A 10,264-nucleotide genomic window follows, 5' to 3' on the forward strand; every position below is an offset into this window, starting at 1 on the left:
ATCTGATATTCTTCATACATATGCTCCTCTACAAAACTAATAGCCAACGTTCAATACTAGAGGAAGGGCACTTACACTTCTGTAAGACAAAAAAAAAAAATATTTTCGCATAAAAATTCACTTTTTATTTTAATTTTAGTTATTTTACATTAAAAATTAACATTAATTAAATGGTTAACACAAAAATGACTTGAGACAAAAATAATTTAAGATAAACAATTTAACACAAAAATATTTTAAGACTTGAGACAGAAATATTTTAAGATAAAATTTTATATTTAAGATAAAAGCAATTTAAGACAAAAATATTTTGACACAAAATTCTATATTTAAGACAATGACAATTCAACTTGTCCTGACCACGAACCACACTAGTTGGTTCGAAATGTGTCGACAAATGAACTATTATGTGATTTTCGCTGAAGACTCTTCTCAATAAACTTGATATGGATCACATAAGCGTAAATTCAACAATGACCACTTGTTTAAGAAAATTAACAATTAAGATAAAACCATATCAGTTTAAAACAATATTATCTAACAACTCCAAAATTGACTCTCAAAGTGTGCCCTAAGTCCGCCAACTTGCAAGCTACTACTTTCTCACGCCCATACCAAGGCTGCTATTTCACTTACCATTCAGGTTATCTTGTATAAAGACAATGATTTTTTTGGCTCTTCATTTTGTGGGGGTAACTGACTCTGAAAAGCACGAAAACCTTTCCTTGCAAGTTTTTTTGAACATTAATTCCTCTTTTTTCCCTTCAATCCCTGTTGATACAATTAGAGACAAATTGTTTGTCATTGCATTCAACAATACTATAGAGAGTGAAATTTTAAGACAATTTTTTAAGGCAGAATAGATCATTTGTCTTAAAATTTAATTTTGTCTTAAAATTTTCAAAACAAAGCACTCGTAAAAAAGGTAAAGGGAAAGGATGAGGGGTCCATCTTTTTGCTATTGATGGGTTCTTCAGGAATCAAAGTGATGGAGGCCAATAACAACTAATGGGATTTAGGGTTTCAGGCCACAACAAAGGTGTGATTAGTGAGAGGAGCAATGGAGGCACTTTCGTTGAATGTGGATATGCAGTAACATAGTTGGACTACTTTTCAGGGTCCCCATTGATTGTGCTTTAATCTGTTTTTTTTTTTCTGTTTCATTTATTTTGAACGCTACTTCTATCCACTAGTTGTTGTTATCAGCACATTGTTGTGTTGGAACTCCTGACTGTCATCGATAACATGTATTAGATTCACCTGAAGGATTGTTGAAAAATGCAACAAGAAATTCTCCGTTTGATTTTGCTTTGATTAAAATGAGAAAATTTGAATTTCCACTTTAGCAGCCAAGTTGGATGCAATTAACTTGTGTGAGATGTCTTGTGTCACCCAATTTAGTCAGTAAATTTGAGTTGGAGGAGTTAGAGTTGAGTTAATCATGTTGCTAATTTGTAACAATCAAAGTCAGTTATCTCAAGTTGTTTTCAATTAAACTAGTTCCAACTATTGGAGGAACTAGTATAAGGTCAGTTATGCAATGGGACTTCAGTGAAACACAATCATCATTCAGTTAGCTGATCAATCAATGCAAAATAATAGTGCGTGCAGAGAATTTGAGTTCCCTAGATGTGGTGGAGATTCCAAGGAATTATGACATCAGTTGTAGACTAGCCTTCAGTGTACAGGTCTTGCATGTAATCAAATGATCAACCTTGGGAATTGCACAATCCATTTTGGAAAAATTCATAAATAATAGGGTCTAATTTCTCAACTAACTTGTAGGCTACTACTTTCTCACGCCCATACCAACGCTGCTATTTCATTTACCATTCAGGTTATCTTATATAAAGACAACGATTTTTTGGGCTCTTCGTTTTATGGGGGTAACTGACTTTGAAAAACACAAAAACTTTTCCTCGCAAGATTTTTTGAACATTAATTCATCTTTTGTCCCTTCAATTCCTCTTTTGTCCCTTCAATCCCTGCTGATACAATTAGGGACAAATTGTTTGTCATTACATTCAACAATACTACAGAGAGGGAAGTTTTAAGACAATTTTTTAAGGCAAAATAAATCATTTCTCTTAAAAGTTAATTTCGTCTTAAAATTTTGAAAACAAAGCACTTGTGAAAAAGGTAAAGGTAAAGGATGAGGGGTCCATCTTTTCACTATTGATGGGTTCTTCACGAAACAAAGTGATGGAGGCCAATAACAACTAATGGGATTTAGGGATCGAGGCCACAGCAAAGGTGTGATTAGTGAGAGGAGTGATGGAGGCACTTTCATTGAACGTGGATATGGAGTAACATAGTTGGACTACTTTTCAGGGTCCCCATCGATTGTGTTTTAATCTGTGTTTTTTCCTATTTCATTTATTTTGAACGCTACTTCTATCGACTAGTTGTTGTTATCAGCACGTTGTTGTGTTGGAACTCTTGACTGTCATCGATAACATGCATTAGATTCACCTGAAGGATTGTTGAAAAATGCAACAAGAAATTCTCAGTTTGATTTTTCTTTGATTAAAATGAGAAAATTTGAATTTCCACTTCAGCAACCAAGTTGGATGCAATTAACTTGTGTGACATGGCTTGTGTTACCCAATTTAGTCAGTAGATTCAAGCTGGAGGAGTTAGAGTTGAGTTAATAATGTGTGATTGCTAATTTGTAACAATCAAAGTCAGTTATCTCAAGTTGTTTTCAATTAAACTAGTTCCAACTATTGGAGGAGCTAGTAGAAGGTCAGTTATGCAATGGGACTTCAGTGAAACTCAATCATCATTCAGTTAGCTGATCAATCAACCCAAAGTAACTAGTGCATGCATAGAATTCGAGTTCCCTAGATGTGGTGGAGATTCCAAGGAAGTATGACATCAGTTATAGACTAGCCTTGAGTGTACAGGTCTTGCATGTAATCAGATGATCAACCTTGGGAATTGCACAATCCATTTTGGAAAAATTCCTAAATAATAGGGCCTAATTTCTCAACTAACTTGCACGCTACTACTTTCTCACGCCCATACCAAGGCTGCTATTTCACTTACCATTCAGGTTATCTTATATAAAGACAACGATTTTTTGGGCTCTTCGTTTTGTGGGGGTAACTGACTCTGAAAGACATGAAAACTTTTCCTTGTAAGATTTTTTGAACATTAATTCCTCTTTTGTCCCTTCAATCCCTGTTGATACAATTAGAGACAAATTGTTTGTCATTGCATTCAACAATACTACAGAGAGGGAAATTTTAAGACAATTTTTTAAGGCAAAATAAATCATTTGTCTTAAAATTTAATTTCGTATTAAAATTTTCAAAACAAAGAACTCGTAAAAAAGGTAAAGGTAAAGGATGAGGGGTCCATCTTTTCACTATTGATGAGTTCTTCAAGAAAAAAAGTGATGGAGGCCAATAAAAACTAATGGGATTTAGGGATCGAAGCCACAACAAAGGTATGATTAGTGAGACGAGCAATGGAGGAACTTTTTTTGAACGTGGATATGCAGTATCATAGTTGGACTACTTTTCAGGGTCCCCATCGATTGTGTTTTAATCTGTGTTTTTTTTCTGTTTCATTTATTTTGAACACTACTTCTATCCACTAGTTGTTGTTATCAACACATTGTTGTGTTAGAACTCCTGACTGTCATCGATAACATGTATTAGATTCACCTGAAGGATTGTTGAAAAATGCAATAAGAAATTATCAGTTTGATTTTTCTTTGATTAAAATGAGAAATTTGAATTTCCACTTCAGCAGCCAAGTTGGATGCAATTAACATGTGTGATATGGCTTGTGTCACCCAATTTACTCAGTAAATTCGAGTTGGAGGAGTTAGAGTTGAGTTAAGCATGTGTGATTGCTAATTTGTAACAATAAAAGTCAGTTATCTCAAGTTGTTTTCAATTAAACTAGTTCCAACTATTGGAGGAACTAGTAGAAGGTCAGTTATGCAATGGGACTTCAGTGAAACTCAATCATCATTCAGTTAGTTGATCAATCAACCCAAAATAACTAGTGCGTGCAGAGAATTCAAGTTCCCTAGATGTGGTGGAGATTCCAAGGAAGTATGACATCAGTTGTAGACTAGCCTTGAGTGTACAGGTCTTGCATGTAATCAGATGATCAATCTTGGGAATTGCACAATCCATTTTGGAAAAATTCCTAAATAATAGGGGCTAAGTTCTCAAGGAATTATGCAAGGAAATAGGGGTTCAAGTAGAGGTAGAAATTGACTAAGTCTGGGTTAGAGCTTCTGAGTGAGCATAGAGATCGGTTATGCACTTGGAGGTTGTGTTAAATTGAGCAAAGAAATTGTAATAAATCTTTATTCATGAGATTAATTTCTTTCCCCTAGAGAAATATTGTGTGCATGTGCGTTATTTCTTATTGTATATCTAAATTTTTTGTTCTAAATTGTGAATTAACTTCCATAGAATAGTACAGTATGTTTGTGTCTTGTGATTTTCATTAAAACTTCATGAGAAGTTGCAAATATTCACCATAATTTCTACATGGATAATGGAAAATTACAGAATATCCATTGGTAGACAATATGCCTACTTCAAAATCCCTATGATAACTCTTGCGAGAAATAGGTGCTAAGGATAAAATATTGGATTGTGGAAGCATTAGTCACAAAATTCATAAGGGCAGTAATTTTGGTTGTAGGTGTGGAGGTAGATGGATTAAATGTAGCCTTTGTTGGTGCAATTGTTGTGTTGTTAGGTGCAATACATCTAAGCATGATTATCTAAGCTAGATTAAGGTTTTATCCTAATTCTAGATGATATCGAGGATCTCTACTTGATTTTTTTTTCAAGGTACACTAATAACAATTTTTTTTCCACTCTATTTGTTGGTCTACTATGTGGTTTATCAAAGACACACTAGTTTGTCATTTACGTGGTCTTTATTCTGAACCTTTTATCTTGTGGATCTTCCTTGACCTTCTCTGGTTTGGGATTGGTCGATCATGGGATTTTTTAGCATCTTAGCTTCTACCTATTGGTCTTCTCTGTTGTCTATCTAAGACACACTACCTAGTTTTCTCATCTGGTATTTCTTATAAACCTTTGCTCCTGTAAATATTCCTACACCTCTTTGGTTTGGGATTGGTCAATCGGGAGATTTTTGAGGATCTTTGGGACTTTTTCCTAACCCTACTCCCATTTAGTTTAGGACTTTTCCTAGAGGCTTTTCTCCTACTAATTTAGTGGGGAGTGATATCGAGTTTCTTTGCCTTCACCCTGATATCCATCTGGAGACCCTACTAATTCATTCATCCTCCTATACTAATATCTCTGTTAGTGCCAATTCTCATTGTAATGTGACGATTAGGAAGGGATGGTGTTCAAAACCTTCAAATTGTTCATATGGGCATGATAGTGATCTTCACAATCTTTCTGCAACATTATATCTTGGTCTATCATCTTCTCACACATCATCTTATGTTTCCTATTTCTCTCTTGTTCAGGCCCTTAGAGATTATTTATCAGATTATGAGGGATTAGCATGATAATCATGTACTTAAACATTAAGGGCTTAGGGAGTGTCTGAAAAATCCTCATACTCTGGCACTTGATTAGGGTTAATCACCCCTCTATTATCCTTTTACAAGAGAAGATGATGATTGGAGACAAAATTTCTCCCATTCTCCTCCGCATTTGTCCTAGGTGGCGGGGATGTGTTGTCCCAATACTCTGGCTCTTGATTGGGGTTAATCACTCCTCTATTATCCTTTTACAAGAGAAGATGATGATTGGAGACAAAAATTTTCCCATTCTCCTCTGCAGTTGTCCTAGGTGGCGGGAATGTGTTGTGGATGCTTTGAGTTTATCTAGTGATCTTGTGGATTTTTAGGATCTTAAGGTTGTGAATTTTATTGCCTATAAATCCTTTGCATGTATCCTTCTATCTACTTTTATCAAGGGATTGAAAGAAATATCTGATATTCTTCATACATATGCTCCATATTATTCTAAAAGATACCTTTGGGATAAATTGGAATTATGTGACCTGTTAAAGATTGGATCCCTTATTTTTGCGGGGGATTGGAACCTCACCATTGAATATAATGAGGTATGGGGGGATCACTGCAGACTGGACCATTGGCGGGGTACTTCAGTGATCTTTTTAGTAGGAATTAGTTCGTGGTATTTTGTCGATTCCCCTTATTCTAACCTAGAGAAATGTATGGGTTGGGTCCATAGGCATCACTAAGGGACTTGACCGTTTCATGCTTCACGAAAATTTTGTGAAGTGCCTAGGGTTTGTGAAATCTTGGGTTATTCCATCCCAAATTTCAAATCATTACCTTATCATACTCCAGTGGTAGGCAGATGGGGATTGTGGTGGTCTCCTATTCAAATTTAATCACCACTAGTTAAAGTTCCTCAAATTTATTGCATTAGTTCCTACTTTTTGGGCACTAGTATCGAATCCCTTGATCACATCTTCTTTTGAAATCATTTGGATTAAGTTGAGTGCTCTTAAAAGAGTTTGTCGGTAATTGGATTCAGACTAAAAAGAGGAAGCATATTGATGAAATTTTTGCTATTGATAAAAAACTCGCTATATTGGTAGATCCTACACATGCAGATTATTTCTTGGTGGCATATCAATTGTTAGTTATGGATTTAGAAAAGAGGAAGAATGAGATTTTGACATTATAGGAGGAGCGATGGTGACTAAAAATTCATGCTGTTTGGGTATTGGGAGGAGACAAGAATACAAAATTGTTTCATAATTATGCAACGAAGCACCACAAGGAGGACTCCATTTGGGATTCAGTGAAATCCATTTTCACTTAAGGCAAGCAAATAAACCAGTAGAGAAACTAGAACGATACTCTAACTAGGTTGCCTCGGATCAATATTGGTCTTACTTTCTCATGCTCGACCTTATTCCTTCGCAAAACAAAACAAGGAACGAATTTGATCGATATGTACCTTCCTTGATCCCTTATAAAAGTAAGTGAACAAATATTTGTACTCTATGGTTAGTAACAATCTTTTATTTTTGTTAGAACAAATCCTTATAATTTCTAAGAGGTTGAGCTGTTGCAAAGAATGATTTATATTGAACTTTCTATACTTGTAGGGCCTGGGAAACGTTATTGATCCTACTAGCCATTTACTTAGTGTGGGTTTCGTTGAAAATAACAAGAAGAAAATCCTAATTTAAATTTTGTCATTGAATTAAATTGTAATTCTAATTCTCATAGCAACTTGTAATAGTTAACTAAGTTAATTTGACTTAATTAGCTCATTAAATTTGAGTTCGAAGTCTATCTAGAGTCATGTAGAGTGGTTCCTAAATTTTAGGGGCCTAGGTTGTGTTCTTTTAGTTGTAATTATTTAATTTAGTTTAACTGAGTCCAATTCAGTTAAACTAATTCCAACTGATGGAGGAATTAGTGGGAGATCCAGTGGTGAGGCGTAACCTGCAGTAGTGGGGTGTAACCAACACTAATCAACCAGTAAACTGAAGATTCACTCATAATCAACTCATGCATGTATAATCATAGAAAGACCCAGTTGAGATTGGAGTTCAGAAACAATGTACTATCAGTTGTATAATTGTCTAAATTGTACAAGTGGTGCATGCAATCATAGGAAGGCCTATGATGGATTGCGTCGTTATGGATGAGGAATTTCCCAATTAAGTATGGGATAATTCCCTAGGAAATTGCGCAAGGAAATAGGAGCTTGGAAGGCAACAGATTTGCATAAAAATTGGTTGGATCTTGTTTGTGAAGCAGTGGGATAGATTTTGATAGTGCAGAGTTTGCTCGGGCTTGAGAAAATCAATGTAATCTTCTCAAATTTTGTGATTAATTCAATATACAGATAGCTGGGGTTTTTAGCTGTGGATTTTCCTAGAAAATTATCGTGTTATCTATTATTGAAGTACTCATTTTTCTGCTTCATGATTTCATCGATTAATTATTGTTTCCACTAATGAGTAGAGTAGATTCAAGTCAATTTTTTTAGCATATTACAATATGCAGTTTGAATCTACAAGGAATTTTCTATAGGTTTTTCCATTGGAGGTTAGTTTTATCGAGGAGAAGAAAGGAGGGTTTCACCATTTGAGTTTGGGTTTATTGAGGAGCATAAAGGAGGCATATTTGTTGTAGACTTGATTGTAGACTTTTTCTTTGCATTTGACAATATTATGACCTTGTTCGTACCTTACCTTGATAAAAGAAAATAATTTCTAGTAGATAGATTCTAGAGAATTACTAAAGGGATAATTTATTTTACAGTTTTGAATTCCATGAAGAAAATTAACAGTGCTTATTTTCATAGGTAAAGTTTAAAACCTGCAATTAATAGAATTCCACTCATCAGAAAAAATTATCTCATCATCTTCCTTGGATAACACTGGTAATATTTGTAGATGATTCATATTTGATGTCTTCTCATCAGTGACCTTTGAGGCAGCTAAATGAATGGTCATAGGAAGGTTTTTCTTATAATTCTCTTAGTATGTTCTGCCTTTGGTATTTAAGGCAAGACAATTCTATGTTCGCAAGACTAGAGAAGGATACCTGATTCAACTATTTTTATACATGTTGTGCAAAGCTAATTTGTGTAAGTTGACAACAAGAATCCTATTTTGATCATTTCAATTTCATGGCCTTTCTTTTGAATGGGTACACTTCTTTGAGTTGGGTATGATAAAAATTTACTATTATGTTTTGTTTTTCCACCAACACATTGCAACAACAAATGGTTTTGAATATTTTTTCAAACTCATACTATAATATGGAGCATATATAATTAGCAAGAGTATATTATATCATCGAATGTACTTATTGATTTTCCAATCAAACAATTTATTATAAATATAAACATTATTTTTGAAAAACGTTTGTAGCAGCCCAGTAGTATAGACTATAAAATGGACAAACAATTTGGCTTTGGCAACCTCTTTCGTTGTTATTTATACTAGCATCCCAGTCGAGGCTCTTCCATGTATTTTCATGATTTCTCTGCATGTTCTTTAATCCCTAGTGTGCCCATGGGCCATTACAAGTTGTCTTATTTGATCATCTTCCATTTTTCTCATCAACACTTGTCCCTTGCTAGTATATGGGACTAATTAACTTGGAGATGCATAATTTGATGTTATGCCTAGTCTCCTTTGTTTCCTGGCATTGTCATGAACCACCTTCTCCAAAATTCTTCTCATATTTTCAATGGGAAAAACTAATTTTATTCCTAGGGATCAAAAACCTAGTTGCTATTGTTATTGTGGTGTCTTCTAAGGGAGGACTTGTTGGTTGGTGACAGAGCTCTCTAAGTTGCTATGGCCATCAACCTATTGCTTCTCCCTCATTAGATTTCCTCGAAGCTTCGATTTGTTGTTTTTGAATGGAGGTCCTTCTTAAATAACAAGTTCTAGGGTGAGAGTGGGATGCTCCTCCGTATACTATTGTTTGTCCAAAATATAATAGTTGTTAAAATTTTCAAGTTTGGTACTTTATTTTATGATATTGGAAAAAATTTGTGAATGCTTAAACCTTATTTGAAGTATCTAGGCAAACTATGATCCTTCTTCAATGTATTCCTTTTTGGTTTATGCAAGGGATGGCAAATGCAGTTGGGGATCCAATCAATAGATCTTGTAAATATTTTCTAAGGGGCCCAAGAAGGAGAAGACAATAGACACAAGAAATCAAATGATACTCATGAGATCTACCCACCTACCAATCTTGCTTGTATGTCTTCCTTTTCTTTGTTTTATGTTGAGATGTAGCGAAGAAATAAGATATTAAGCCACCAATTTATTAATAATTGATGTTTCAATCCTCAACATCATTAAATCTTTCCTTTTATTCAAGAGAGAGCATTGAAGTGCCACATTAATTTTGTTCAAATCCTTTACCCAAATGGTTTACATTAATTCTTGTATGTTGCATTATTATAATACAAAGCTTTTACCAATACACGAGAAAGGAAAAAATGTTACCCATCTTATCAATTCACCATTAATTTTGATAAAACATATGAACTTAATTCCATTGTGTGGTCATACATTAAAACAAATACAAATATTTTTAACTTCAATTTTGACTAAAATGTATGTTAAATTCATTATCAAGATTGAGTTTGACAGAAAAGCACATCCTAACACCGATTTTTGAACTTGTTAAAAATTATGCATGGTTGATTAAATTGGCTGCTACTTGAGATTCTATGAAAGCTATTTGCTTTATTGGTTATACATGGTGTCTAAGATTTGGAGAGAGATCAAG

Source organism: Pinus tabuliformis, chromosome 3_1 (genome assembly GCF_031772625.1).
Source record: "Pinus tabuliformis cultivar Carrire ecotype Pingquan chromosome 3_1, CPIR1, whole genome shotgun sequence".
In the NCBI taxonomy this organism is placed as follows: domain Eukaryota; kingdom Viridiplantae; phylum Streptophyta; class Pinopsida; order Pinales; family Pinaceae; genus Pinus; species Pinus tabuliformis.